The following is a 5,840-nucleotide window of genomic DNA, read 5'->3' as shown; positions in this document are numbered from 1 at the left end:
TCTGGCAGCGTCGCGTTGATTTCGAGCTAGGGATAATGGAAGAGATCATATTCACGGAGTCGACTGCGAAGGAAAGAACGCGCATGCTTGTGCAATGGCATGAGCAGCCGGTGCAACTGTTCAAATGGGCGGTAGGAGAAGCCAAATCCCGAGACCAGTTGTGGCAGCGCCGCTGGGCATGCATTGTAGGCGAGGTGAGCTGCCCTCCTTCCCCGCCAGCGATGATGTGACATAGTCGGTTGCTGCTGTAGTGAACTTGCAATGCCATGTCGGTTTGCAACCTTGACAATCACTCCGTCTACATGTACTTATTGTATTCCTGTGAAAATACTTGGTCATTTGGAAAAAGATGGTAATTGATTTATCACTAGTTTTAGAATGCTTGCTCGTGACAATCAACCAAAGCCACAACCAGAAGTCTCCATCGCGTAATACTTTATGGTCGGTCGCACCAACGGACGGTCGGTCAGACCAGCGTCTTGTCGAGGGGACACACATCGGCTTGGTGTGACATGTATGACTAGTTACATCACTGACTTGTGCGACCGCATTTGAGAAGTGTAGTACTCCCTCTATCTCAGTTTACAAGTCTTGCACGTGTACCTAGGTCATTAATTTGACCAACTTAATAAGAGGCATACATTACGAAAAATATATCATTACAAACTTCAAATATTCTATTTTTAATCATATATTTTTATGTTAAACAATTTATTTTATATAAGTTACATTGATGACCTAGATACACGTGCAAGCCTTGTAAACTGAGATGAAGGGAGTACTTGAAATTTATGTTCCACTAAACTCATCGGGAGCGGTTTCGGGCCTCGAAACCAAAACCATCAATTAATCTTTACCTTGTTCCCATCACATTCCAAAGTACTAGTTCTACAATTAAGTGCAAACCTGCTCACACCTACTAGTACGTACCAAACCTAAACGTGTGCCCACTATGCAGGTTTTAGTACTAGTGCTAGTACTTAGGTTATAAAAAGGGGAACTACCTAACCGAAAATGACTCTACCTTCCTCCTCATAAGTCCTTCTTCTTCGTTCGTCCTTGCCATGGCCGGTGTGCAGAGCTCTAGGTCGAGAACTACATGTAACAAGGGAGTGGCAGCCAAGGCTGCGGAAAAAAAGAGGGTTCGTCGCCTCGCAGAGACCTCGAAAGATCTCCCACGGGTAGGCGATGGCTCCCAGGAGCGCCCTAGCCGCGGAGGTGAACATGCCGACATGCCCAATCAGCTCAATAAGCACCTCAATAAGCAAAAGGAGTTCATCAACAGCTTGGTGGAGCTGCTGAAGGAGAGCCTTGATGACATGCCCGCTAAGCTCAATGAGTAGGGGGAGTTGACCGCCGGCTTGGTGATGCTGCTGAAGAAGAGCATTGCCTTGAAGAAGAAGGCGACCGGTGAAATCCTGCAAGTTCAGGAGGACAAGGCAAAGCTCTGCCACGAGCTCGACCTACTGAAGTAGGAGAGCGCTGGCTGGAAGAAGCTGCATGTGAATAGTAGTTCCTCGAAGAAGAAGCTGCAGGCCCTCGTCATGGAACAGAAGGAGGAGTTGGCAAAGCTCTGCATCGAGCACCCGACTTCTGTCAAGGTACGTAATGCAACCGTGGAACATATGATGAAGGCTCATGTCGGGAAATCCCGCATCATGGACACAATGAAGAAGATGGCAAAGGAGATGCGCAAGGAGATGGAGGTCGTGGAGGAGAAGCAGTTACGACTCCGTGGCTAACAACCCTTCATGTAGTAGAGAGAAGCGCCCCAGACTTGTGTGTGCATCTTCCTTCTTTTTTGGGGGTGATAATCTTCCTTCTTCTTTTGCTCCTCTGTTTCTTCTTTTTCTTTGGGTGTTTCGCCGCACGTGTCATGTTCTCTGCGAGGCATGAATAATACAATGCTAACAATGAGATGACTAGCAAATTAAATCATTTTTATCGCTCTGCCGTGTTTCGTGCTCCTCCGTCGTACTCCAATGGAAAACTTGAGTATACCGCGCGGTTCTTTGCTCCTCCTCAGGTCATCGACACATTTATGCGAGCAGCCTAATCACAAGGCCCTGCCCTCCAGCAATAATGAGCCATCAAATCACAAAGGCTCTCGCCTCTCTTGACACCGACCAAGCTAGACTGTCCCGCCCTCTAGCCTTTTAAAAAATGTATACTTTTTTACAATAGTAGTATCAATGGATTGCGCCATGGAGCAAAACTAACAAGATGAAATTAAATAAAAAAGGTGGTACATATAGAGCGCGCTCGTCGCCAAATTATGCATATAGTACTATTAAAAAAGCTAGTACGTGCTTAAATGGGGTGCTAAATTCTATTAAAGAAATTAGCATACCTATTTAATTCTTGGGTTCTTATTATTTATGCCACTAATTGTGTATCACTACTCAGTTTTGCCATTAGAAGTTACAACTACTCGAAAATGCCATCGATCCGTGAGATGCCTGCTCCAAAATGCAATTAGATATCTCAAAAATGTCATCATTAAGTTAGATGTTTGCTCAAAAATGCCATTAGACATTGTTATTTTCATGTCAAACCCGTTGACCATGTTATATGACAAGAATAAGCCGATTCTCACAATGATAAGTGTGGCCCTGCTTGTCAGGATTAACCAAGAGAATAATTTTACAGGAAAATAAGAATGCTGTTGGGATCAAGTAGGCCCCAGACATTATTTTACTGTAGTGAGATAGATGGAGAGTTGGCATGTTGGTCCATCGGTATTTATGTCATTATAACATGGCAAAAGATATTTGAGTGACAATAATGGTGTCCAGCACAACACACCCCTCAAATAAAACTAAGCACCCTGAAATTCTTTGACAAAACTAAGCACCCTGAAATTCTTTGACAACTAAATTGCTGGCTACATGATGTTGGACATATATATTGTATGTATATATTGTGAAGAAACGAGTGGTAGTACTATACCAACTAAAAGATGAACTGTTAGAAATACTAGTATGTACATACTAAAGACATAAAGTAATGAGAAGAAACATAACATAGTTCTGCTGGGGGCTCAGCACAACACACCCCTCAAATAAAATTAAGCACACCTGAAATTAAACTAAGCAACTAATCCGGTAGACACTGCATTAGAATCACCATGAGAAATGACACTGCCACCTTACTCGGACTCCTCGTCCATGTCCTCGACTTCGTCCTTGTTCCTATTCCTCTTGGCCGATACTTCTTTGCTTGATCCGCACACATGGCTCTTTCTCTTCATCCAACCCTTGTAGATATTGAAACAAAGGTAGCCATCCATTGTAGTGTAGTGGATGTGGTCTATATCTAGTAAATTCCATTGCCTTGCACGATGAAACTTGGGTGGAGGTTTCTGCAGTTTACCGTACAAAGGGTGAACCATGGCTCCTGCCAGGGTCAGCATCGAAGGCTGATCACGGGAGGGCACCAACCCTTTCTTCTGGAGGTCAAAGGGGTTGCTTACAACGAGGCCTATCCGACCCAGGACCATTCTGTCATTCGTAAAGTCTCCAGTAACGAATTTGACTAGGCCGCTCTTGAGGAAGTTCTTAAATTCCTCGCACTCAACGTCGGCATGGCATATGTGGTAGACCAAGCATAAGTCATGCACACAAACCTGGATCACGGTGGGCTGCATCTTCTCTTCCTCCTACAGATTCTTCTCTTTGTAAGGGTTGTTGTGTACTCAACATCTATCCCAGCAACCCACTAATCATTTGAGTTTTCGAACATGCGTCTGAAGCGAGCAAGGCATCCTTCCACCATCGTGGAAGAATGGGTGTAGATGACATCGAACTCATCACCAGTGATGGTTCTAACCTTGTACTCACCGCTGACCAGGGAGATTTGGGATGCCATGGATTTGGGAGGAGGGTTAGGATTAGTGGAACCTATGTAATGTGAAAGGATGGGACGACTAGGAGTGAACTGCCGTAATGTTAAAGGACGTCCGAGGACGAGTAGGAGCGAACTGCCAGCGGTTTTTTGATTGTAAAAATGTTGAGTGGAGCGTGCGAGCGGCAGGGTAGTGGCTTGCCTGGTGGATAAATGGATTCATGCATAGTACTACAGGGGCCCAATTAGATGTCATGTCTACTAGACGCCCAATTAAATGGTTTTTGATGTCAGGTCAAGCGTTGGGAAAATTACAGGTGATACGAAGCTTTCCATTCTCCCATGATACGGGCTTCCGAGAGCCCTTGCATCTAAGATCAAATGGTTGCATGACGTGATTCTAGACCTATGGGTGAATATCCTATCCTGGAAGGTCATTCTGCAAATTTTCAGCAACTTAGCATGCGACCGTTCGATCTCAGATCCAAGGGCTGCCAGTAGCCCATATCATGGCCGCACCTACCACGACCGTCGCCTCGCTCGCGCGGTCGCGCCCTTGGAGAGTTAACACGGTGCATTAGGCTATCTGATGTTGGCATGTCATACATAGTCATCACTTAGTCACTCATACAACAAGGTTAGCTATAAGGTTGGCTATAAGAGTATTATTATTTTTACTTCTCTCTATCTCTTTCTTCGTAGTATTTATTGCATTTGCCAAGGAGTGACCTCTTCCAATGAAATGGTGCTTAGATGAGGTGCTAAGGGCATTAAATGGCTTAGCAACTCAAGTCCCCAATGCATAGGTGCTTAGTTTTTTGTTGCTAAGTTTACTTCATTTAATAAGCTATAAACTCAAAATTGTGTTTTCACCTAAGTACATGCGCTCAACACCGTTTCTTCCTGGGGTCACCAAAGTAGTCTCTCTCTTCTAAATTAACTTGCCACATTAGACTTTATGCCTATGTGGCAGGCTTAGCACCTGTACGAGCAAGTACAATAGTGGAATATAAGCTTGCTTACATGGCATTTTTGCATATGTGGAGGAAAGATGCAATGAAAAAGTGTAGGAGTGGGCTCTCATGCAAGAGCCAGCCTCTACATGGTGGAGCATTGGGAGAGGCACCTGTATACCATGGAGGTGGTCCGAAATCGGGAGACTCATGCCAATCGTAGCACCGCAGTTAAAATGATAATGGCAAGTCAAATAACAGGGCCCCACCTGTCTAGTAGTAACTCGATGTCAAATCACACAGCCCTATGTTTGCAGCAGCCTACTCCATCATATTCTCGCATCTCTGTTGAACAGACTAGGCGGAACTGCCCTGCCTACCGCACAGGAAAAGCCCCGCCCTCGACTTATAAATAGTACAGTATACTAATTTCATATCCATGGATTGTGCCATGGAGCAAAGCATCAAGAAAACAATGTTACACATGTACGGAGTATACATCACACCCGTCGCGTTCATGTCACACCCCAGACGGTCGGTCGGTCTAGCACGCCGCTCTCTGAATGGAACACGCATCATATTGCATTTGCACACACATGTGGGACCGCAATTGAGAACCGACCATAGGCACACTCCCTGTCCCTGCAAGTCGGGTGAGTTAATAGAAGAGGGACAGGAGCTATAGTACTAGAGAAGTGTTGTACACACATTGGTGCCTCGACGATCCATGCATGACACGGAAGATCAGTTCGTCCATGCATGTGACCAGACTCCAGCAGACATGCCTGGATTGGCTATCATCTACATATCATGCATGCTGTGTTGTACAGGGATGTAGTTCTGATGAGAAATCTAAAAAAGGTTTCTTGTCATCTCGGAATATTATATGTCATGTGCTTCAGATCACTGTGAGGGTTAAACAGCAACAACTGAGTTCCTCCAAGGCTCTGGTCATTGGGGGCACATGCACGAAGACTACTCAGCTGCTATCTAGGTCATGCCAGCTATGTTAATTAGGACATCTATCAATGGACCCCTTTTCTA

Source organism: Triticum dicoccoides, chromosome 6A (assembly GCF_002162155.2).
Source record: "Triticum dicoccoides isolate Atlit2015 ecotype Zavitan chromosome 6A, WEW_v2.0, whole genome shotgun sequence".
NCBI classification, from domain to species: Eukaryota; Viridiplantae; Streptophyta; class Magnoliopsida; order Poales; family Poaceae; genus Triticum; species Triticum dicoccoides.
The sequence above is the reverse complement of the archived record's forward strand: the minus strand, read 5'-3'. Positions refer to the sequence as shown.